This window comes from Trachypithecus francoisi, unplaced genomic scaffold, assembly GCF_009764315.1.
Source record: "Trachypithecus francoisi isolate TF-2019V2 unplaced genomic scaffold, Tfra_2.0 Lachesis_group2, whole genome shotgun sequence".
NCBI classification, from domain to species: Eukaryota; Metazoa; Chordata; class Mammalia; order Primates; family Cercopithecidae; genus Trachypithecus; species Trachypithecus francoisi.
The window spans coordinates 146,771,190-146,797,393 of record NW_022681465.1 but is presented as its reverse complement, the minus strand read 5'-3'; the positions used below and the strand labels follow the sequence as shown (position 1 = coordinate 146,797,393).

The window sequence follows — 26,204 nt, the reverse complement described above, 5'->3', positions numbered from 1 at the left end:
TCCTTATGTGTAACATGTATATTCAATAATTATTAAGATTTTGCCATAGTAGTTTTCATTATTTTTCTGTATCATTTCAAAGTAAGTTGCCAGCTCATCCCTGGGCACTATAAATTAAAGTCAAGTTTCCTATATAAAATTGTTACAGTACCTAAAATAATTAACATTTGACGTTTCTTTTTATTCATATCTCAGATTCTGACTTTTAATAAGATAAATTTATATAATTCACTCATATTGCTTTTCAGCTGTCTTTTATCATCTCTCACCTTACTATTTGTGTCTGAATTTTATATTTATCTATTGTTAGTGTTTAATTCTAATTTTTATTGTATGGCTTATGATTTCTTTTGCTTTTTGATCTTAAAAGGTAACTAAATTTGGAAGGTTGTAGCTGCATATTAAATTGTTAGCTAATTAATATACTCTACAACAATTCTTTTTTTTTTCTTTTTTGAGATGGAGCCTGGCTCTGTCATCCAGGCTGGAGTGCAATGGCATGATCTCAGCTCACTGCAACCTCCTCCTCCCGGGCTCATGTGATTCTCCTGCCTCAACCTCCCGCATAGCTGGGACTACAGGCACGCACCACCACGCCCAGCTAATTTTTGTATTTTTTAGTAGAGACGGGTTTCACCATTTTGGCCAGGATATTTTCGATCTCTTGACCTCATGATCTGCCCGCCTCAGCCTCCCAAAGTGCTGGGATTGCAGGCATGAGCCACCGTGGCCTACCTCTACAATAATTCTTAAATTAATACTTATACATATGGACATATCTAATTGGAAAGAATAACTTCCAGTTCCCTTTCATATAAAATGAAGAATTATGAACACTTTAGTTTCACTCTCTGTAGATTTTTCTTATTCATGACTAGTTTACCTGGATGTCCTAGTTTGCTTGCTCTTTCAGGGTGTGTGTGTGTGTGTGTGTGTGTGTGTATGTAGCAATCATGCCAGTTGGATCTTTTTATTAGAAATAGCCCATCCTCACACATATCTACCAAGTGGCATTTTTTAATGTAGCTGACAAGAGAGAAATTTTGGAAACAATGAAGACACTAATTAAAAATAGTAAAGTATGGCACATCCATGCAATGGAATGTGAGGCTGAATCTACATATGGAATGGAGGGCAATGAAAATGGCAACTGTGTGGAGGTAACAGATATGTTAATTAGCTTGATTGTGGTGATAATTTTACAATGTATATCAAAACATTAAGTTGTACATCTTAAATATATACAATTTTATATATTGTCATACTTGAATTAAGTTGTTAAAATATACTCAAAACTCATAATTTCTTAATTATTTTACCACATTTACTATTATCTACACTCTTGAGGTTATTTACCTCTCTTGTATCTACATGATGGAAATATTTTTAAATGGTGGACTGCTGCTTTCTCTTTCTATCTCCACATTCAGCAATGTCAGATATGTAGTTTGAAATTGGCCATGGTAAGAATATTTACACCACAGGAGCCAGCAAACAGTACAAATAAGGGTCTGCATATTGCTGTTGTTTTCTTGGTCTTTTGGGTCTTTATTGCTTAAACTTAATGAAGTGAAGGAAATATTAGTAATGTAGGATAAACTTTAAAATGTTTTGTAACAGTTAACCATGCAGAGCACAAAAGAGAAAATAGCCTTTTAGTATTCAGTAAAGAAGCCTTTGATAAACCAGTGATATTCTGACATATGTATTTCTTGTTTCAATTTCACTGTCCTCATTCACATGAATGAAAAGATCAACCCACATTAATGTTGGAACTGCACCTGGGGACTAAACTGTTAAACATTTACCAACACACCATAAACAATCCCTCAGTTATACACCATGCAGCTAAAAATGTTACTTCTTCTTCACACTCAATGTGCAAGGAAATAGAAACCTGATGCAGAGGTGGGGCGGTTCCAAGATGGCCAAATAGGAACAGCTCCAGGCTACAGCTTCCAGTGTGAGTGACACAGAAGACAGACGATTTCTTCTGAGGTACCGGGTTCATCTCACTGGGGTGTGTTGGACAGTGGGTGCAGGACAGTAGGTGCAGCCCACTAAGTGAGAGCCGAAGCAAGGCGAGGCATCAACTCACCAGGGAAGCGCAAGGGGTAAGTGAATTCACTTTCCTAGCCAAGGGAAACTGTGACACGCAATACCTGAAAAATTGGATTACTTCCACCCTAATAATGTGCTTTTCCAAGGGTCTTAGAAAAAGGCAGGCACACTAGGAGATTATATCCCGTGCCTGGCTCAGAGAGTCCCACACCCACAGGACCTCCCTCATTGCTAGCACAGCAGTCTGAGATCTAACTGCAAGGCAGCAGTGAGGCTGGGGAAGGGGCGCCCACCATTGCTGAGACTTGAGTAGATAAACAAAGCGGCTGGGAAGCTTGAACTGGGTGGAGCCCACTGCAGCTCAAGGAGGCCTGCCTACGTCTGCAGACTCCACCTCTCAGGACAGGGCATAGCCAAACAAAAGGCAGCAGAAACCTCTGCAGATTTAAATGTCCCTGTCTGACAGCTTTGAAGAGAGTAGTGGTTCTCCCAGCATGGAGTTTGAGATCTAAGAACGGACAGACTGCCTCCTCAAGTGGGTCCCGGACCCCCAAGTAGCCTAACCGGGAGACATCCCCCAGTAGGGGCAGACTGACACCTCACATGGCTGGGTACCCATCTGAGACGAAGCTTCCAGAAGAACGATCAGGCAGCAACATTTGCTGTTCAGCAATATTCACTCTTCTGCAGCCTCTGCTGCTGATACCCAGGCAAACAGGGTCTGGAGTGGACCTCCAGCAAACTCCAACAGATCTTCAGTTGTGGGTCCTGAGTGTTAGAAGGAAAACTAACAAACAGAAAGGACATCCACACCAAAACCACATTTGTACGTCACCATCATCAAAGACCAAAATTAGAAAAAAACACAAAGATGGGGAAAAACAGAGCAGAAAAGCTGAAAATTCTAAAAATCGGAGAACCTCTCCCCCTCCAAAGGAATGCAGCTCCTAACCAGCAGTGAAACAAAGTTGGATGGAGAATTACTTTGAGAAGTTGAGAGAAGAAGGCTTCAGACAATCAAACTTCTCCAAGCTAAAGGAGGAAGTTCGAACCCATCACAAAGAAGCTAAAAACCTTGAAAAAAGATCAGACGAAAGGCTAACTAGAATAACCAATGTAGAGAAGTCCTTAAATGACCTGATAGAGCTGAAACCATGGCACAAGAACTACATGACAAATGCACAAGCTTCAGTAACTGATGTGATCAACTGGAAGAAAGGGTATCAGTGATTGAAGATCAAATGAATGAAATGAAGTGAGAAGAGAAGTTTAGAGAAAAAAGAGTAAAAAGAAATGAACAAAGCTTCCAAGAAATATGGGACTATGTGAAAAGACTGAATCTACATCTGATTGGTACACCTGAAAGTGATGGGGAGACTGGAACCAAGTTGGAAAACACTGCAGGATATTATCCAGGAGAACTTCCCCAATCTAGCAAGGCAGGCCAACATTCAAATTCAGGAAATACAGAGAATGCCACAAAGATACTCCTCCAGAAGAGCAACTCCAAGACACATAATTGTCAGATTCACCAAAGTTGAAATGAAGGAAAAATGTTAAGGGCAGCCAGGGAGAAAGATAAGGTTATCCACAAAGGGAAGCCCATCAGACTAACAGCAGATCTCTTGGCAGAAACTGTACAAGCCAGAAGAGAGTGGGGGCCAATATTCAATATTCTTAAAAAAAGAATTTTCTACCCAGAATTTCATACCCAGCCAAACTAAGTTTCATAAGTGAAGGAGAAAAAAAATCCTTTACACACAAGGAAATGCTGAGATTTTTGTCACAACCTGCCCTGCGCTATAAGAGCTCCTGAAGGAAGACTAAACATGGAAAGGAACAACCAGTACCAGCCACTGCAAAAACACGACAAAATGTAAAGACCATCGATGCCAGGAAGAAACTGCATCAACTAATGAGCAAAATAACCAGCTAACATCATAATGACAGGATCAAGCTCACACATAATAATATTAACCTTAAATGTAAATGGGCTAAATGCTCCAATTAAAAGACACAGACTGGCAAATTGGATAAAGAGTCAACACACATCAGTGTGCTGTATTCAGGAGACCCATCTCACATGCAGAGACACACATAGACTCAAAATAAAGGGGTGGAGGAAGATCTACCAAGCAAATGGAAAACAAAAAAAAGCAGGGGTTGCAATCCTAGTCTCTGATAAAACAGACTTTAAACCAACAAAGATCAAAAGAGACAAAGAAGGCACATAATGATAAAGTGATCAATTCAACAAGAAGAGCTAACTATCCTAAACATAGATGCACCCAATACAGGAGCACAGAAATTCATAAAGCAAGTCCTTAGAGACTTACAAAGAGACTTAGACTCCCACACAATAATAATGGGAGACTTTAACACCCCACTGTCAACATTAGACAGATCAATGGGACAGAAAGTTAACATGGATATCCAGGAATTGAACTCAGCTCTGCACCAAGCAGACCTAGTAGACAACTACAGAACTCTCCACCCCAAGTCAACAGAATATATATTCTTCTCAGCACCACATCGCACATATTCCAAAATTGACCACATAGTTGGAATTAAAGCACTCCTCAGCAAATGTAAAAGAATAGAAATTATAACAAACTATATCTCAGACCACAGTGCAATCAAACTAGAACTCAGGATTAAGAAACCCACTGAAAACTGCTTAACCACATGGAAACTGAACAACTTGCTCCTGAATGACTGTTGGGTACATAATGAAATGAAGGCAGAAATAAAGATGTTCTTTGAAACCAATAAGAACAAAGCTACAACATACCAGAATCTCTGGGACACATTTAAACCAGTGTTCAGAGGAAAATTTATAACACTAAATGCCCACAAGAGAAAGCAGGAAAGATCAAAATTGACACCCTAACATCACAATTAAAAGAACTAGAGAAGCAAGAGCAAACACGAAATAAAAGAGGACACAAACAAATGGAAGAACATTCCATGCTCATGGATAGGAAGAATCAATATTGTGAAAATGGCCATACTGTCCAAGGTAATTTATAGATTCAATGCCATCCCCATTAAGCTACCAATGACTTTCTTCACAGAATTGGAAAAAACTACTTTAAAGTTCATATGGAACCAAAAAAGAGCCCACATTGCCAAGACAATCCTAAGACAAAAGAACAAAGCTGGAGGCAACATGCTACCTGACTTCAAACTATACTAAAAGGCTACAGTAACCAACACAGCATAGTACTGGTACCAAAACAGAGATATAGACCAATGGAACAAAACAGAGCCATCAGAAATAATACCACACATCTACAACCATCTGATCTTTGACAAATCTGACAAAAACAAGAAATGGGAAAAGGATTCCCTATTTAATAAATGGTGCTGGGAAAACTGGCTAGCCATATGTAGAAAGTTGAAACTGGATCCCTTCCTTGCACCTTATATAAAAATTAATTCAAGATGGATTAGAGACTTAAATGTTAGACCTAAAACCATAAAAACCCTAGAGGAAAACCTAGACACTACCATTCAGGACATAGGCATGGGCAAGGACTTCATGTCTAAAACACCAAAAGCAATGACAACAAAAGCCAAAATTGAAAAATGGGATCTAATTAAACCAAAGAGCTTCTGCACAGCAAAAGAAACTACTATCAAAGTGAATAGGCAACCTACAGAATGGGAGAAAATTTTGCAATCTACTCATCTGACAAGGGTCTAATATCCAGAACCTACAAATAACTCAAACAAATTTACAAGAAAAAAACAAACAACCCCAACAAAAGTGGGTGAAGGATATGAACAGACACTTCTCAAAAGAAGACAGTTATGCAGCCAACAGACACATGATAAAATGCTCATCATCACTGGCCATCAGACAAATGCAAATCAAAACCACAATGAGATACCATCTCACACCAGTTAGAATGGCAATCATTACAAAGTCAGGAAACAACAGGTGCTGGAGAGGATGTGGGGAAATAGGAACACTTTTTCACTGTTGATGGGACTGTAAACTAGTTCAACCATTGTGGAAAACAGTGTGGCAATTCCTCAAGGATCTAGAACTAGAAATACCATTTGACCCAGCCATCCCATTAATGGGTATAAACCCAAGGGATTATAAATCATGCTGCTATTAAGACACATGCACACGTATGTTTATTGCAGTACTATTCACAATAGCAAAGACTTGGAACCAACCCAAACGTCCATCACTGACAGACTGAATTAAGAAAATGTGGCACATATACACCATGGAATACAACTTAAAAGGTATGTGAAGGATCTCTTCAAGGAGATAGCAGCCATCAAAAAGAATGAGTTCATGTCCTTTGTAGGGACATGGATGCCGCTGGAAACCATCATTCTCAGCAAACCATCACAAGAACAGAAAACCAAACACCACGTATTCTCACTCATAGGTGGGAATTGATCAATGAGAACACTTGGACACAGGAAGGGAACATCACACACTGGGGCCTGTTGTTGGGTGGAGGGAGGGGTAGGGATAGCATTAGGAGATATACCTAATGTAAATGACGAGTTAAAGGGTGCAGCACACCAACATGGCACATGTATACATATGTAACACACATGCATTTCATGCTCATGTACCCTACAACTTAAAGTATAAAAAAAAGAAACCTGATGCAGAACTACTTCAAGAAGGTTGCTACACAGTGATAGAAAAAAGGGTGAAAACAAAAGGACTAAGACAGTTCCTGTTAAGATCCACTGCCTGCAGTTTTTGCAACGGTGAATTCCATATTTACTGAACTTAGGCCTAGATCTAAGAGTTAGGGCTACTCCACAGAGCAGGGTGCATTTCTGCTGAAAAGTATACCTAAGAAAATACCATGTTTCCCAGCTTGTTTGAATGAACTCCATTTTTTTCAGTTTCTAAAGCCATTTCATAAAAACAGAGTTCTGCAAAAGCCACCAACAATGTTTGCTCCTCTTTGCTAATGTGTATTTATGCAAATGATGTCTCATTCCATCCTTTCTCCCTCATTTACCTCAATTCCGTTTAACTCTGAAGAATTTAGTCTTACTCTCACAAATCATCACAGTTCTAAAAGATCATTTAATTCAAGAAGAAATCAGATTCCACCAGGATATTTCCTACACTTCTGTAATCCACCTGCGTCAGGAGTGATAGAAGAAAATGGTTTCTAGTTGGAAGAAAGTGCTTTAATTGTCAGGTGGCAGGAGACACGACATCAGAGTTCTTTACAGAAAGTTGGAAGGCTAGTGTGGACTCAGAGCAATTTCTTGTGTTTGTCCCGTTTAATAGGTGCTTTCATGCACATCACCACATTGGGTCCTACAATGGTCCTTTGAGAATGTCAGTTCAGCAACATTTATTAAGACCCACTGAACCAGGGGTTACTCTAGAAGTTGAACACACAAAATTGGATAAGACATTGCCATCATATAGAAAAGGGTGCTCCTGAGCAGTGCATTTTAAAATGGCTTTGCACATGCAGGAAGTCGGGCAGCTAGAAAGCTGTTGAATAAGAACTGCCTGTGGACCCAGAGAGCAAGCCCTATCTTGTAGATGAGCTTGCGCTGTTCCTGAGCCTGTTGGCCCTCAGATCCTTCTGTTACCCTTTTTCTGACATACTCTGTAACAAAGGGTGAGGGAGGACTGACCCTTGAAATCTTTGCTTACCAGGCTGCCAGGTCATTAGGCTTCTTACTGGATTTGAATAACAGAGAAACTGGTACAAGACTGGGGGGTGGAGAAAAAGGAGAATCTAGAGTATTTCTCTCCTCTCTGTGTCATGAATATCTTCCCCAGCATGGCTAAATCTCTTCCGTGACTCCAGCTCACTCCAGAAAGCTCTTCCAAGGTTCACACTTCTATCAGGTGACCTTGTCTCTGGGCTCCAGGAACACCTGTTCCCTATGTCTTTCCAGCCGAGGAATGGTATTACTTTCCTGCTAGTGCTCATCTCTAGGTAACCTCACTGTGAAGTGTCTGATGAGATTTCTGTGTTATTATTTAGATCCTAATATGGAGATCATCAAAATTCTAGAGCCATAGATCTCACTGTAACAGCAATAAAAGTTAACAATAATAGCAGCTAACATTTGCTGGAACTCCATTAGGTGTCACATGCTATTCTGAAGACTGGAGATTCTCAGGGTAGACATTATTGTTACTCCACTTTACAGATGAAGAGACTGTGGCACTGTATATTTATCTTATATTATCCTCAAATTTATAGTAAGTTTTATTTAGAGTTCCAGTCAAGTCTCAGTTGGACTACTGGGAAGCAAGGGAAGGGTTATTTTTCAATGTTTCTACAAGGCATTATAGAAATATCTATGTTCTCAAAAGGCCAATGTAGTGGTGCCTTCTATATTAAAGAAGATAAATCAAAGGCATTCAAATCTCAGAGACCAAGCCATTGTTGTCCACGTCAGCCACCCTTTTCCACACACTGAATTGCCTTGCTTTACTAAAACTCTCAGGACCTGAGTTTTATTTTGTTAATGAAGGCAGAAATATGAAATGTATTATGTCTACATCAATTGGGATATGTAAAGAATCATAAAATAACTCACAATCTAGACTAGAAAAGGAGGGTTTCCCAGAGCAAGGTTAATAACATGCCTTCATATGCACTCACAGTACTCATATATTCTTTGGTATTGTACTAATAAAATAGGATAGTTCCCTGGCCCCCCTTGCAAGATGTGCAACAGGGGTGTGGCTTGTCTGTTTGGCTGCTGTGCACTCAAACCCCTTACAGGAGGGGGAGCATGCAAATGGGCAGGTGCAGGAACCGGGACAAGTGCTTTTGGGCTCCAGTCCCATGGTAGTGTCTAGGGGTAGGTGCCTGTGACTCCTGAAGTCTCAGTGGATATGTTACAGTGCTCTTTTAGCTCTGCCATCCACAGAAGGCTTAAGTGTTAACTAGCTCAGTGCCCTCTTGGTACCCAGGTTCCTGTCTGGCATCCAGGAAAAATCAGGTCACACGGACAAATTGAAGGATGGTGATTGCAGGGGATTTTATTGCTGGATGGAGGTGGCTCTCAGCAGGATGGATAGGGAACCAGAAAGGGGATTGAGTAGGAAGACGATCTTCCCCTGGAGTTTGGTGGTCCGATGGCTGATCTTCTCTCTGACTGTCCCTAGCCAGACTCCTCAACATTCAGACATTCCTTCTCTTCTCTGCTTCCCTGCTGCACTGCTCTTCTGTTACTCTGCTCTTCTGCTCATGGAGGTTTGGGGTGTATATGGGTATGGCATAGGAGGGCATTGTGGATCAAAAGGCAACATTTGGGTGTGAAAAAAAGAAATGCCTGTTCCCATTTAGGGCCACAGGTTTCCAGGCTTGAGGGTGGGGCCTTTGCTGGGGAACCACCCTCTTCCACCCAATATCTCCCTGCCTCCAGTCCATATCACTAAAAGGATGGGAATTTCCCTGATAATGTCAACTGAATAAATTGATGTCTACCCCTCCCATTCCCAAATCTTGTCTCAAGTAATGCATAGTTGCGTGAAGTTAAAAAGTAATCCCACCAGGCCCGGTATGGTGGCTCACGCATGTAATCCCAGCACTTTGGGAGGCTGAGGCAGGTGGATTGCCTGAGGTCAGGAGTTTGAGACCAGCCTGGCCAACATAGTGAAACCCCGTCTCTACTAAATATACAAAAAAATTAGCCAAGTGTGGTGGTGGGCACCTGTAGTCCCAGCTATTCAGGAGGCTGAGGCAGGAGAATCCCTTGAACCCAGGAGGCAGAGGTTGCAGTGAGCTGAAATCACATCACTGCACTCTAGCACTCCAGCCTGGGTGACAGAGTGAGACTCCGCCAAAAAAAAAAAGAAGAAAGAAAGACGGAAAGAAAGAAAGAAAGAAAAAGAAAGAAAGAAGAAAGAAGAAAGAAAGAAAGAAAGAAAGAAAGAAAGAAAGAAAGAAAGAAAGAAAGAAAGAAAGAAAGAAAGAAAGAAGAAAGGGAAAGGAAGGGAAGGGAAGAGAAGGGAGGAAGAAGGGAGGGAGGGAGGGAGGATGGAAGGAAAGAAAAGTAACCCCACCAATGATTAAAGGTGCTTACTCATAAAATCACCTTAGTTTTCTCAAAGCTGAGCACAACTCGGGATGATAAGCATGCCACCAGAGTCTGGGTGTCAGAATATAAAGCATCTCAACTTTTTACCAGAGCAGTACTTTATGTTTATTACCTCTGCAAATGTGTGTGAAATATATACCACTGCCTTTTGTCAATACAATTTTCATCACCACCAAAAGCCAATTTAATAAGCTCAGTTCATCAGACCTATCCCTTTGACTACTTCCTTTCCCAAAGGGAAATATAATCCATTTTAACCATTTGGATATTTTAAAGATTCTTTTATGTGCAGTCTCAGTTCATTATGAATGGAATACATTTTATTCTTCTGTTCCATTTAGTCTGGCTACACGCTAGATTGGATTTAAGATGCGATGTCTCATTGTATTTTTAGTCAGGAAATAGTTTTCCTGAGTGCTCCTTAAACTACTTGCACTTGACATTTTCTGCCTGCAGTTGCCACATTATCAAAACCTATCAGCACTCAACAGCTTTTGAAGCTAAGTGTCGAACAATGACCCAGAAGTTACGTTAGCACAAAGTGGCCCTCTGGATAAGCCACACCAGAAGATACACATTTCCCAACACGCATCATTATGTTATTCTCCACTTGATTTTGCCTGTATTGCTATAACACTGAAAGAATAATGCTGGGAACAGTATGACTTTTTTTGGTCACTGTTAATAGAAAACAAGGAGATATTATAATTTAGGATATTTGTACCATAAGCAGAAAAGACTGAAAAATGAAAAAAATATGTGCTGACTTTTTGTTGTTTATTGCTATTGTGTTTGGTTTTAAGATTATATTTATATGTGCAATCCAATTAGACATCTGACTTAAAAAGTTAACTCAGTTAGGGCAACCACTGTCATTGTTACCGGAATTATTAACTACTGCCTGTTGAGCACTTTCTACTTGCTTAGCATAGTACTAAACACTTTAATGCATTATCAAAGTTAATTTTTACTCCATCTCTAAAATTATTATTTGCCCCATTTTACATATGCAAAAATTGAGGCTCAGAATATGTTGGTCAAGATCTCACTTCTATTTAGTCCAAGAACTGAAATGAAAAACAAGGCCTTTTGCTTCCAAGCCCTAGGTTCCATACCATTATCACCTCCCTTTAATAAGTCAATATAGCAAAGTTGCTGTGTTAGTAATTGATATTGACTAGGAAGAAATCTGTTAATGATTATTATAAAATTTAGGAAAACCATTCAAAGCCTATTATATACATTTTTAACCAAATTTACTAAGGAGGAAGTTATCTATTAATGAGAAAACAGTTTTATAGGCAACATAAATTCCATTTCTAGAGAAACCATTTTAGGTAGCACTCTTTCTTGCAATTTCTTCCTGGATAGCTGATTACACGATAGAAGCCAATTGAAACTGCCTGCTCCACCTTCTGAAAGACTCTGGACATGTGTCCCAATAAACTTTAGTACATAGCTTATGCTATGGAAATACTGGGCCCAGATTATTTTTGTTGCCCACAACAATAGCAGTTGAGAACAGAGAGACGTTTGGCTTCTCCACCGGCAGATGCCCCTTAAAAATACCTTGATTTCTTCTTCACTTACCCCCAAGGACCCTATTTTGTTTTATTAGACATAAGAGGATGAAAGCACTGATGTTGGATATTGATTTAAACTCATCAAGCCATAGCAATTGTCCCCTCGGTAAAACTAAGCCTTTCAAAGTCATAATATGCCAAGTTTTTGTCTGAAGGGAGAAATACAAAACTATCTTTGTGCTGAGAAGTTCTCTCGATGGTATGAGATGATTTGTGCTGCCCTCCCTTCCTCATACAAGTAAATTAAAACACTAAAATGTAATCTAGAAAGCATTGCTGTGTCCAATAAGGATATAACATGCAGGTGGCTCAATCCAATTTGGAGAGACCACCATGATGTGGCGCTGGAGCTCACCATCCTCAGCAGGAGATGTGCCTACACTGAGTTTGAGATTTACTTTGATCGATTTTTGTTTGTATACAGATCATTTATAGTCTGGGGTCTGCTGAGAAAAGATACTTATTCTAATTTCTTGGCATGTTCTTTTTCACTCCAAATAAATATTAATAGCTCTTAGCTCCTGTCTGTGAAATGCTGAGATAATTTAAAAGTGGCTAGAAAATGTCCATATGATCAAAAAATTATCTGAGAATAAGGTTAACCATAATACATCTCCTTACCCTTCTGCAGTCCATTTGAAAGCACTTGTCACAAGAGTTTATATTGCATTATCTCAAATATCCCTCTTATATTGAGATACGAGGCTATTTTTTCCATACATATAAGGACCTGTTAGGACCAGGAGAATAGGGCTTCAACTCTCCACACTGAAAACTTGGTTAACTTGTTTGTTTATAACTTCTTTTTGATCAGATGCATTCCTTCTTGAAAGACATAAAGCCCTCATGGCTAAACCAAAATTGAGAAGTCCACTCAATACAGTGTCTTTACATTCTGAACATGTAGTATTGAGAGGACTTCTCAATTTTGGTTTAGCCAAAATCTAGCCACTCACATCTACTAACACACTTCTATGTTAGTGTATGTTACCTCCAAATGCTTGCTTCCCTGCCTAGCGAGACAGAAAAAAAATGCAAACTAAATTTGAAAACTTCAACTGATTTATAATTATTTCAATACATACTTACTAGAAATGGCACGGTCTTTGGCCCTGGGAATGTAATAGAGATAAACATGTTCTTTACCTCATAAAACTTACATGCTAGTAGCAAGAAAACAAACCAAAAAGAGCTCATTAATAAATACAAAATTGGCTGGGCACAGTGGCTCATGCCTATAATCCCAGAACTTTGGGAGGCCGAGGTGGGTGGATCACGAGGTCAAGAAAGTAGAAAGCTGGGCCTGTAGTCCCAGCTACTTGGGAGGCTGAGGTAGCAGAATTGTTTTAGCTCGGAAGGCGGAGGTTGCAGTGAGCTGAGATCACGCCACTGCACTCCAGCCTGGTGACAGAGTGAGACTCCATCTCTAAATAAATGAATGAATAAATGAATAAATAAATACAAAATTAACAAAGTTTGTATTTGAACATACCGTATGAGAACATATGGTATTTTGTTTTCTGATCCTGTATTAGTTTGCTTAGAATAATGGCCTCCAGCTCCATCCGTGTTGCTGCAAGGAACATAATCTTATTCTTTTTTATGGCTGCATTGTACTCCATGGTAGATATGTATCACATTTTCTTTGTCCAGTCTACCATTGATGGGCATTTAGGTTGATTTCATGTCTTTGCTATTGTGAATCGTGCTGTCATGAACATACACATGCATGTGTCTTTATGGTATAATGATTTTCATTCCTTTGGGTATATGCCCAATAATGGGAATCCTAGGTCAAATGGTAATTCTATTTGAACTTCTTTGAGAAATTACCAAACTGCTTTCTACAATGGCTGAATTAATTTACATTCCCACCAGTGGTGAATATGCATTTCCTTTTCTCCACAAAGAATTTGAACTAACAGAGAAATCAGACCTAGTAAAATAAGCAATTACAACAGAGAGAGTTACACTTGTTTAAGGTATGTATAAGGTGACAGGGAATCACTGTGGACACTGTGGATGTCATTGTAGGGGGAAGGAATCCCATTCCTTTCCTTTCACAACTCCCAGACTAGCCTGGGACATGTCCAAAAGACATGTCCAAAAATGCAGAGGCATTCCTGTTTTCCCACCTACAAAGCCAATGCCATGTCTAAAACTAATGAAGGGACTTTCAACTCTTAGTAGCCAGGGTCCAAGTTGTAAATCACATAAACTTAACTATTCTATTCTCCCAGACAACTGACAGTTCAATTTGTGAAGGGTGAGTTTTAGGAGTCCCTTGATTCTGGAACAAAACTTATTTGTAAATATCAAGATTCCTGTCCACCCAGTTCAGGTCCTCAAAACTTAGAATAATTCTTGCCAAATAAGTCTTGTACCATGTACACTAAAAGAATAGCATTAAAAATAACATGAAGTATTTTTATAATAATGCTTATTGAATGCCTACTCTGAACCTGCCATTTATGGAGAACTTACCACATATAAGGCATTGTTCTAAATGCTTTGTACTATTAATTTATTAAATCCTAAATCAACCTTGTGTGTTTGTATTTATTTATATCAGCCCATTCCATAGATGAGGAAACTGATGCCTAGAGTGGTTGAGTAACATCCTGGGGGCCCATAACTAATAAAAGAAGAAGCTAAGATTAGAAAAAAAGTGTGCCTGGCTTCCAAAATTCATAATATAAAGGAATAATTAGGGAAAGCAAAGTATTTGTAGGTTCTGTTTCATTCAATACACCGAGACAAGGCTACCGCTTATTGCATGAGTAAGCATTTCTGAAAAGTCATGGAGTTCAAGTGTCCTGGAGATGATAATACCAAAACCAGAATAATTTCTGTAATCGACAAATTTAGTCATGACACTTTCCTAAAAGCAATAATTAAAGTTTCTTACAAGCAATAATTAAAGTTTAATTTTAAACTTTTTAAAAACATGCACAAATAGTTTTTAAATAAGGAAATCTTATAAAATCAAAGCCATCTTTTTCCTTTCTAAGTGCAAGTAAACATGTTTTCTTGCTGTTGCTTTCTTGATTGGCTAAAAGCCCAAAGTATATTATTTCTCAGGCATAATTCCAAAGAAAGGAAGAAAATTTTCCCTACAGGGCAAATGCTTTGGAGAATGTTTCTTTTCAACTAAGTGCTACAACATCCTCCCTCTCTTACTGCAAACTATAAGAGAAAAAAAAGAGGCATGAACGAATCCTGAGCCAAATATCCAGATAACTGGGGAGGTAGAGAGAAAATGAGAGTTGTCTGAGAGAACAGAATTTTATTTTATTCAAGAATAACAAAAGTAATTTTTAGTTGTGTTCAGTGCCTTAGAGTTTACAGAATATTTTCATATCTATGCACTATTTTACAAGAGACTTTAAATAACCCTGTGGAAAAATTAGAGGAGGATTAGCCCCATTTTTTCTAATACGAAAGTTAAAGTTAAAAGACATTAAATAGTTTACCCAAGACCATACCAGTTTAACATAGAACCAAAACTCAAACTTCGGTCTGGTAACCTTATTCCCTCTCCTTTACCTTGCCTGCCTCTACAGTGATGAACTTTGGCAATCTATGTTAATTAGGTTTTTCTGGTCTTTTTTTAAACCTTTGTATGTCAAAGGGATGGGAGGGAAAGTATTAAAACAAAAACTAGGAAAACTTTATTTGCAGTTAGAGAAAAATTACTGGCAATGGCCTGTTCAGAATTCTGTTTAAAATTAGAATTGTCAGCTTTCCACTCCTGTCATGATAGGGAAACTGACACCACATGAACCCTCCAAAAATATATGAAAATATATTTACAGACATTGGACAACAGCACACAATTGGAAGACTCAAATTTGTTTTTTGAGACAGGGTCTTCCTCTGTCGCACAGGTTGGAGTGCAGTGATGTGATCATAGCTCACTGCAGCCTCGATCTTTGAGCTCAAGCGATTCTCCCATCTCAGTCTACCAAGTACCTAGGACTACAGGCATGTGTTATCACACCTGGCTAATTTTTTTAATTTTTAGTAAAGAAGAGGTCTTGGTATGTTGCCCAGGCTGGTCTCCAACTCCTGAACTCAGGTGATGGTCATACCTCAGCTTCCCAAAGTGCTGAGATTACAGGTGCAAGTCACTGCACTCAGCCACAGTATTATTAAAGTGTCAATTCACCCCTAAATTGATCAACGCGATTTCAGTTACAAAGCCAGCAGGTTTGTTTGTATAAATAAACAAGTTGATACTAGAATTCATATGAAAAGGCAAAGAACCTATAGTATCCAAGATAATTTTGAAGACAAAGAACAAAGTTGGATAATTATACTACCTCATTTCAAGAATTACTATAAAGCTATTGTTTTGTCTTATATGTGTTTATAGTTTTGCATTTTATAGTAATGAAACAATGTGGCATTGGAGTTGGTATAGATTAACTGAACATAATAGTGGGTATAGAAGAAGTCCTGCACATATAGAGTTGATTGATTCTTGACAGTGGTATCAAAATTAATTAATAGGGAAAGAATCAGCTTTTAACATGTGGTGAAAGAACAATTAGGCATCCATATGAAAAAATAGTAACCTCAACCTCCTACCACACACTGTCAAAATGGGTCATAGACCCATAGGCAATGATTTATTAGAGAAGACCAGAAAAAAAGCATTAATTATAAAAGAAAAAAATAGAAACTGATGCATTAGAGTTTTAAAAATTAAAGCAGCTGTTTTTCTAAGAGCATAAATAAGAGACTGCAAATGTAAGCCAAGAACTGGGAGAAAGCATTTGCAGTACGAGTTGGGCCGTAATCCCAAAAGACACAGTCACAAACACCATAATCTCAAATGTTGAAATTCTAAAATCTCAAAATCTCTTAAGGCCTAAAATCCTAAAAATCACAGGTCTATTCTGCTATTGTTGGAAGAAACATTCTGTGTGTGTTTTTAGGTCTATTTGGTCTATATTGTTATTCAGGTCCACTGTTTCTTTACTGACGTTTTGTCTGTATTATTATTATTTTTTCTCTTGTGTGCTTTTTTTTTTTTTAATACTTTAAGTTCTAGGGTACATGTGCACAACGTGCAGGTTTGTTACGTATGTATACTTGTGCCATGTTGGTGTGCTGCACCCATCAATTCGTCAGCACCCATCAACTCGTCATTTACATCAGGTATAACTCCCAATGCAGTCCCTCCCTCCTCCCCCTCCCCATAATAGGGCCCGGTGTGTGATGTTCCGCTTCCCGTGTCCAAGTGATCTCACTGTTTAATTCCTACCTATGAGTGAGAACATGAGGTGTTTGGTTTTCTGTTCTTGCGGTAGTTTCTGAGAATGATGGTTTCCAGCCGCATCCATGCCCCTACAAAGGACACATTCATTGTTGAAAATAGGGTATTGAATTCTCCTACTATTATTGTATTGCTGATAATTTCCCTCTTTAATTATGTGAATATTTGCTTTGTACATTAAGATATTTTGATGTTTAGTACATATTTATTTACACTTGTTACATCAGCTTGATGAATTGACTATTTTATTGTTATATAATGACCTCTTTTTTCTCTTGTGACAGTTCTTAAAGTCAATTTTATATGATATAATTAAAGCCACTTCTGCTCCCTTTTGGCTGCTATTTGCATAAAATATCTTTTTTCATCCCTTCACTTTCAGCCTATGTGTGTCCTTAAAGCTACATGAAGTATCTTGTAGGAAGTATATTACTGGATCTTGTTTTTAAATTCATTCTGTCTTTTGATTGGAGAATGTAAACCATTTTCAATTAATTATTGATAGGTAAGGATTTACTATTGCTATGTCCTTGTTTTCTGATTGTTCTACAGTTCTTTTCTTCCTTTATTTCTCTTTTGCTGTCTTCCTTTGTGACTTGATAATTTTTTATATTGATATGCTTTGATGCCTTTGTCTTTATCTTTTGTATATCTACTGGAGGTTTTAAAAAAATATTTTTTATACTTTAAGTTCTGGGATACATGTGCAGAATGTGCAGGTTTGTTACATAAATATACACATGCCATGGTGGTTTGCTGCACCCATCAACCCGTCATCTACCTTAGGTATTACTCCTAATGCTATCCCTCCCCTAGGCACCCATCCCCTGACAGGCCCTGGTGTGTGATGTTTCCCTCCCTGTGTCACATTGTTCAACTCCTACTTATGAGTATTCTCATTGTTCAACTCCTACTTATGAGTGAGAACATGTGGTGTTGGTTTTCTGTTCCTGTGCTAGTTTGTTGAGAATGATGGTTTCCAGCTTCATCCACGTCTCTGCAAAGGACATGAACTCATCCTTTTTATGGCTGCATAGTATTCCATGGTGTATATGTGCCACATTTTCTTTATCCAGTCTATCATTGATGGGCATTTGGGTTGGTTCCAAGCTTTTGCTATTGTGAATAGTGCTGCAATAAACATACATGTGCATGCGTCTTTATAGTAGAATGATTTATAATCCCTTTGGTGTATACCCAGTAATGGGATTGCTGGGTCAAATGGTAATTCTAGTTCAAGATCCTTAAAGAATCGCCACACAGTCTTCTAAAATGGTTGAACTAATTTACACTCCCCCCAACAATGTAAAACTGTTCCTGTTTCCCCACATCATGTCCAGCATCTGTTGTTTCCTGACTTTTTAATGGTTGCCAATCTGACTGGCATAAGATAGTATCTAATTGTGGTTTTGATTTGCATTTCTCTAATGATCAGTGATGATGAGCTTTTTTTCATGTTTCTTGGCTACATAAATGTCTTCTTTTGAGAAGTGTCTGTTTATATCCTTCACCCACTTTTTGATGGAGTTGTTTGTTTCTTGTAAATTTATTTAAGTTCCTTGTAGATTCTCAATATTAGCCCTTTGTCAGATGGATAGATTGCAAACATTTTCTCCCATTCTGTAGGTTGCCTGTTCACTCTGAAGACAGTTTCTTTTTCTTTGCAGAAGCTCTTTAGTTTAATTAGATTCTATTGTCAATTTTGGCTTGTGTTGCCATTGCTTTTGGGGTTTTAGTCATGAAGATTTTGCCTATGCCTACGTCCTGAACGGTATTGCCTAGGTTTTATTCTAGAGATTTTATGATTTTAGGTCTTACATTTAAGCCTTTAATCAATCTTGAGTTAATTTTTATATAAGGTGTACGGAAGGGGTCCAGTTTCAGTTTTCTGCATATGGCTAGCCAATTTTCCCAGCAGCACTTACTAAATAGGGAATCCTTTCCCCATTCCTTTTTTTTGTCAGGTTTATCAAAGATCAGATGGTTTTAGATGTGTAGCATTATTTCTGAGGCCTCTGTTCTGTTCCATTGGTCTATATATCTGTTTTGTTGCCAGTACCATGGTGTTTTTGTTACTGTAGCCTTGTAGTATGGTTTGAAGTCAGGTAGCGTGATGCCTCCAGCTTTGTTCTTTCTTTTTGCTTAGGATTATCTTGGCTATAAGTGGTCTTCTTTGGTTCCATATTAAATTTAAAGTAGCTTTTTCTAATTCTATGAAGAAAGTCAATGGTCGCTTGATGGGGATAGCATTGAATCTATAAATTACTTTGGGCAGTATGGTCATTTTTATAATACTGATTCCTCCTATCCTTGACCACGGAGTGTTTGTGTTCTCTCTTATTTCCTTGAGCATTGGTTTGTAGTTCTCCTTGAAGAGATCATTCACATCCCTTGTAAGTTGTATTCCTGGGTATTTTATTCTCTTTGTAGCAATTGTGAATGGAAGTTCACTCATGATTTGGCTCTCTGTCTACTATTGATGCATAGGAATGCTTGTGATTTTTGCACATTGATTTTGTATCCTGAGACTGCTGAAGCTGCTTGTCCACTTAAGGAGATTTTGGGCTTAGATGATAGGGTTTTCTAAATATACAATCATGTCATCTGCAAACAGAGACAATTTGACTTCCTCTCTTCCTATTTGAATACCATTTATTTCCTTCTCTTGCCTCATTGCCTTGGCCAGAACTTCCAATACTATGTTGAACAGGAGTGGTGAGAAAGAGCATCCTTGTCTTGTGCCAGTTTTCAAAGGGAATGCTTCTAGTTTTTGCCCATTCAGTATGATATTGGCTGTGGGGTTGTCATAAATAGCTCTTATTATATTGGGATACATTCCATTAATACATAGTTTATTGAGAGTTTTTAGTATGAAAGGGTGTTGAATTTTATCAAAGGCCTTTTCTGCATCTATTGAGATAATCATGTGGCTTTTGTCATTGGTTCTGTTTATATGATGGATTATGTTTATTGATTTGTGTATGTTGAAGCAGCCTTGCATCACAGGAATGAAGCCCACTTGATCATGGTGGATAAGTTTTTTCTTGCGCTGCTGGATTCAGTTTGCCAATCTTTTATTGAGGATTTTTGAATTGATGTTCATCAGGGATACTGGCCTGAAATTTCCTTTTTTTTGTTGTGTCTCTGCCAGGTTTTGGTGTCAGGATGATGTTGGCCTCATAAAATGAGTTAGGGAGGAGTTTCTCTTTTTCTATTGTTTGGAAGAGTTTCAGAATGAATGGTACCAGCTCCTCTTTGTACCTCTAGTAGAATTGGGCTGTGAATCTGTCTGGTTCTGAGCTATATTTGGTTGGTAGACTATTAATTACTGCCTCAATTTCAGAACTTGTTATTAGTTTGTTCAGGGATTTGACTTCTTCCTGGTTTAGTCTTGGGAGAGTGTATGTCTCCAGGAATTTATCCATTTCTTCAAGATTTTCTAGTTTATTTGCGTAGAGATGTTTATAATATTTTCTGATGGTAGTTTGTATTTCTGTGAAATCAGCAGTCCTTTCCCTTTTTATTTTTTGTCAATTTGATTCTTCTCTCTTTTCTTCTCTATTAGGCTGGTTAGTTGTCTATCTATTTTGTTAATCTTTTCAAAAAAACAGCTCCTGAATTCATTGACTTTTTTGAAAGGTTTTTCATGTCTCTATCTCCTTCAGTTCTGCTCTGATCTTAGTTATTTCTTGTCTTCTGCTAGCTTATGAATTTGTTTGCTCTTGCTTCTCTAGTTCTTTTAATTGTGATGCTATGATGTCGATTTTAGATCTTTCCCACTTTCTCCTGTGGGCATTTAGTGCTATAAATTTCCCTCTAAACACTGCCTTAGCTTTGTCCCAGAGATTCTGGTACGTTGTTATTTTGTTCTTATGGGTTTCAAAGAGCTTATTTATTTCTGCCTTAATTTTGTTATTTACCCAGTAGTCATTCAAGACCAGGTTGTTCAGTTTCTAAGTATCTGTGCACTTTTGAATGACTTTCTTAATCCTGAGTTCTAATTTGATTGCACTGTGGTCTAAGAGACTGTTTGTTATGATTTCTGTTCTTTTGCATTTGCTGAGGAGTGTTTTACTTCCAATTATGTGGTCAATTTTACAATAAGTATGATGTGGTGCTGAGAAAAACGTATATTCTGTTGATTTGGGGTGGAGAGTTCTATAGATGTCTATTAGGTCCACTTGGTCCAGAGCTGAGTTCAAGTCCTGAATATCCTTGTAAATTTTTTGTCTCATTGATCTGTCTAATATTTACAGTGGGATGTTAAAGTCTCCCACTATTATTGTGTGGGAGTCTAAGTCTCTTTGTAGGCCTCTAAGAACTTGCTTTATGAATCTAGGTGCTCCTGTATTGGGTGCATATATATTTAGTATAGTTAGTTCTTCTTGTTGCATTGATCCCTTTACGATTATGTAATGCCTTTCTTTGTCTTTTTTTGTGTTTGTTGGTTTAAAGTCTGTTTTATCAGAGACTAGGATTGGAACACCCTCCTGTTTTTTGTTTTTCATTTGCTTGGTAAGTCTTCCTCCATCCCTTTATTTTGAGCCTATGTGTGTCTTTGCATGTGAGATGGGTCTCCTGAATACAGCACACTGATGGGTCTTGAGTCTATCCAATTTGCCAGTTTGTGTCTTTTAATCGGGGCATTTAACCTGTTTACATTTAAGGTTAATATTGTTATGTGTGAATTTGATCCTGTCATTATGATGCTAGCTGGTTATTTTGCCCCTTAGTTTATGCAGTTTCTTCATAGTGTCAATGGTCTTTACAATTTGGTATGTTTTTGCAGTGGCTGGAACTGGTTTTTCTTTTCCATATTTAGTGCTTCCTTCAGGAGCTCTTTTAGGGCAGGTCTGGTGGTGACAAAATCTCTCAGCATTTGCTTGTCTGTAAAGGATTTTACTTCTGTTTCTCTTATGAAGCTTAGTTTGGCTAGATATGAAATTCTTGGTTGAAAATTCTTTTCTTTGAGAATGTTGAAATTGGCCCCCACTCTATTGTGGCTTGCAGGGTTTCTTTTTTTTATTATCATACTTTAAGTTCTAGGGTACATGTGCATAACGTGCAGGTTTGTTACATATGTATACTTGTGCCATGTTGGTGTGCTGCACCCAACAACTCGTCAGCACCCATCAACTCGTCATTTACATCAGGTATAATCTGCTGCTATTCTGATTGGCTTCTCTTTGTGGGTAACCTTGCCTTTCTCTCTGGCTTGCCTTAACATTTTTTCCTTCATTTCAACCTTAGTGAATCTGATGATCACGTGTCCTGGGGTTGTTCTTCTCAAGGAATATCTTTGTGGTGTTCTGTGTATTTCCTGAATTTGAATGTTGGTCTGTCTGGCTAGGTTGGGGAAGCTCTCCTGGATAATATCCTGAAGAGCATTTTCCAAATTGATTCCATTCTTCCCATCACTTTCAGGTACACCAATCAAATGTTAGTTTGGTCTTTTCCCATAGTCCCATATTTCCAGGAGGTTTTGTTCATTCCTTTTCATTCTTTTTTCTCTAATCTTGTCTTCACACTTTATTTCATTAAGTTGATCTTCAATCACTGATATCTTTTCTTCTGCTTGATTGATTTGGCTATTTATACTTGTGTACGCTTCACGAAGTTCTCGTGCTATGTTATTCAGCTACATCAGGTCATTTATGTTCTTCTCTAAACTGGTTATTCTAGTTAGCAATTCTTCTAACCTTTTTTCAAGGCTGTTAGCTTCCTTGCATTGGGTTAGAACATGCTTTTTTAGCTCAGAGATGTTTGTTATTGCCCACATTCTGAAGCCTACTTCTGTCAATTTGTCAAACTCATTCTCCACCCAGTTTTGTTCCCTTGCTGGCAAGGAGTTGTAATCCTTTGAAGGAGAAGAGTCGATCTGGTTTTGGCATTTTCAGCCTTTTTGCACTGGTTTATCCTCATCTTTGTGGATTTATCTACCTTTGGTCTTTGATTATGGTGACTTCCAACAGGGTTTTTGTATGGATATCCTTTTTGTTGATGTTGATGCTATTCCTTTCTGTTTGTTAGTTTTCCTTCTAACAGTTAAGCCCCATCTGCTGCAGGTCTGCTGGAGTTTGCTGGAGGTCCACTTCAGACACTGTTTGCCTGGGTATTACCAGGAGAGGCTGCAGAACAGCAAAGATTGCTGCCTGTTCCTTCCTCTGGAAACTTCATCCCAGAGGGGCACCTACCAGATGCCAGCTGGAGCTCTCCTGTATGAGGTATCTGTCAACCCCTACTGGGAGGTGTCTCCCAGTCAGGAGGCATGGAGGTCAGGGACCCACTTGAGGAGGCAGTCTGTCCCTTAGCAGAGCATGAGTGCTATACTGGGAGATCCACTGCTCTCTTCACAGCCAGCAGGCAGGAATGTTTAAGTCTGCTGAAGCTGTGCCCACAGCCACCCCCTCCCCTAGGTGCTCTGTCCCTGAGAGATGGGAGTTTTATCTGTAAGCCCCTGACTGAGGCTGCTGCCTTTCTTTCAGAGATGTCCTGCCAAGAGAGGAGGAATCTAGAGAGGCCATCTGGCTATAGCAGCTTTGCCAAGCTGTGGTGGGCTCCTCCCAGTTCAAACTTCCCAGTGGCTTTGTTTACACTGAGAGGGGAAAACCACCTACTCAAGCCTCAGTAATGGTGGACAACACTTTCCCCACCAAGTTTGAACATCCCAGGTCTACTTCAGACTTCTTTGCTAGCAGCGAGAATTTCAAGTCAGTGGATCTTAGCTTGCTGATCTCCATGGTGTTGGGATCCGCTGAGCTAGACCACTTGGCTCCCTGGCTTCAGTCCCTTTTATGGGGAGTGATCAGTTCTGTCTCGCTGGTGTTCCAGGTGCCCCTGGGGTATAAAAAAAAACCCCAAAAAACTCCTGCAGCTAGCTCAGTGTCTGCCCAAACGGCTGCCCAGTTTTGTACTTGAAACCCAGGGCCCTGGTGGTGTAGGCATCCAAGGGAATCTCCTGGTCTATGGGTTGCAAACACCATGGGAAAAGTGTAGTATCTGGGCTGGAATGCACCCTTCCTCACAGCACAGTCCTTCATGACTTCCCTTGGCTGGGGGAGGGAGTTCCCTAACCCCTTGTGCTTCCTGGGTGAACCAACACCCTACCCTGCTTCGGCTCACCCTCCATGGGTTGCATCCACTATCTAACCAGTACCAATGAGAAGAGCTGGGTACCTCAGTTGGAAATGCAGAAATCACCCACTTCCGTGTTGATCTCGCTGGGAGCTGCAGACAGGAGCTGTTCCTATTTAACCATCTTACCAGCTACTAAAAAATTATTTTTTGGTTACCGTGAGGCTTACATAAACATATTGTAGTTATATATATCTGTTTTAAGTAGAAAATAAGCTTCTTTTTCATCACATAAAACACTCTACACTTTTAATTCTCCCTCTCCTTATTAATGTCACAATTTACATCTATTTATACTGTGTATCAATATATTATTGTTGCTATAGTCTTTTAAAAATACATTTGTCTTTTAACTTGTATACTATAGTTAAAAGTGGTTTACACACTATCCTTACAATATCATTACACAATTACAATATCCTGATGATTATTCTGAGTATGACTATATATTTCTAGCAGTGAACTTAATACTCCCATAGGTTTTTACAATAATTAGCATCTTTTATTATAACTTGAAGAACTTCCTCAGCATTTTTTGTAAGGAAGGTCTAGTGATGTCAAACTTCCTCAGCATTTCTTTTTGAGGAAATCTTTATCTTTCCTCCATTTCTGAAGAACAGCTTTGCCAAGCATAGTATTCTTGTTTGTCAGGTTTTTTTTTTTTTCACCACCTTGGATATATCAGTTCACTCTTTATTGGAGTGCAGTTTCTACTAAGAAATATGCTGATAATGTCATAAAAATGTCCTTGTGTGTCATAAGTTGCTTTACTCTTCCTGCTTTCAAAATTCTCTTTGTCTTTTGAAATTTTGGTTATAATGTATCTTGGTGTTATGTTCTTGGGTTGGGGACTTTTGAGCTATGTAAACCTGGACATTCTAACCTTCCCAATATTTGTGAAGATTTTGTCTATTATTTTTTTAAATAAGCTTTTATCTCCTTTATCTTCCTTTCTTTTACCATGAGTTTCTAATTGTGTATTGATTCACATGATAGTGTCCTATAAATTCCATGAATTTTCTTCACCTTCCTTCATTCTTTTCTTTTTTCTCCTCTCACTGAATAATTTCAAATGACTTATTTTTGAGTTAACAGATTCTTTCTTTCCTCTGCTTGAGTCTGATGTTGAAGCCTTTTTTGCATTTTTATGTCACTCATTGCATTATTCAGCTTCTTCTGTTTAGTTCTTTTTAATCATTTATATCTCTTTAACTTCTAATTTTTTTATGTATTGTTTTTCCTGGTATTATTGAGTTGTCTATTTGTGTTTTCTTTCAGCTGACTGTTTACTTAAAATAATTATTTTGAAAGTCTCTGTCAGGCACTTCATAGATGTCCATTCCTTTAATGTCAGTTACTAAAAAAGTATTGTGTTTATCAGTTACTGAAAACTTATTGTGTTTTTCTGTTTCCTTGAAACAGAAAAATTCAAAAATGTGAAAATTCAACAACGCATTCTTGAATGACTATTTGAGTCATAGAAGAAACAAAAAGGGAAAAATTTAAAAATACCGTGAGACAAACATAAATGGAGACCCAACTACAAAACCTATGGGATACTGCAAAAGCAGTTCTAAGAGGCAAGTTTAAACCAACCAATACCTATGCAAGGAAGAAAGAGCTCAAATAACCTAGCATAACACCTTAAGAAACTAAAAAAGAATAACAAACTAAGCTAAAAAGAAGCAGAATGAAGAAAATAGTAAAGATTAGAGCATAAATAAATGACATTAAGACAAAACACAATAGAAAAGATCAACAAAACTGAGATGGTTTTTGAAAAGGTAGGCAATATTGACAAACCTCTAGCTAGACTAACCAAGAAAAAAAGAAGACACTTCCACACACGCACCAACCAATTTTTCAGCAAACACCAGCCGGGTGTCCTGTAATAATTAAATTCAATTCTGACACTATCTACCTGAAGATAGTGTCAGATCCTACAGGTTAAGGACTCAATCCCACTAGACTTCCCCCACTTCAGATTCCATTCACAAGTTTCAGGTTATAACTTGTGCTTCTGACCTACCAGCTATAAATTGTGGTTCCCAAGACTTGCTCCTCAGGTCCATTTGATT

General features: G+C 38.5%; 1 long non-coding RNA gene across 1 annotated transcript; it reads left to right on the top strand.

Moving 5' to 3' along the window:
- Nucleotides 1-6,282: 6,282 nt before the first annotated feature.
- On the top strand, nt 6,283-25,963 carry LOC117064591. Its single transcript, XR_004429546.1, has 2 exons — nt 6,283-6,321; nt 25,881-25,963. It is a non-coding gene; the product is annotated as an uncharacterized LOC117064591 (long non-coding RNA).
- The last annotated feature ends 241 nt before the right edge of the window (nt 25,964-26,204 follow it).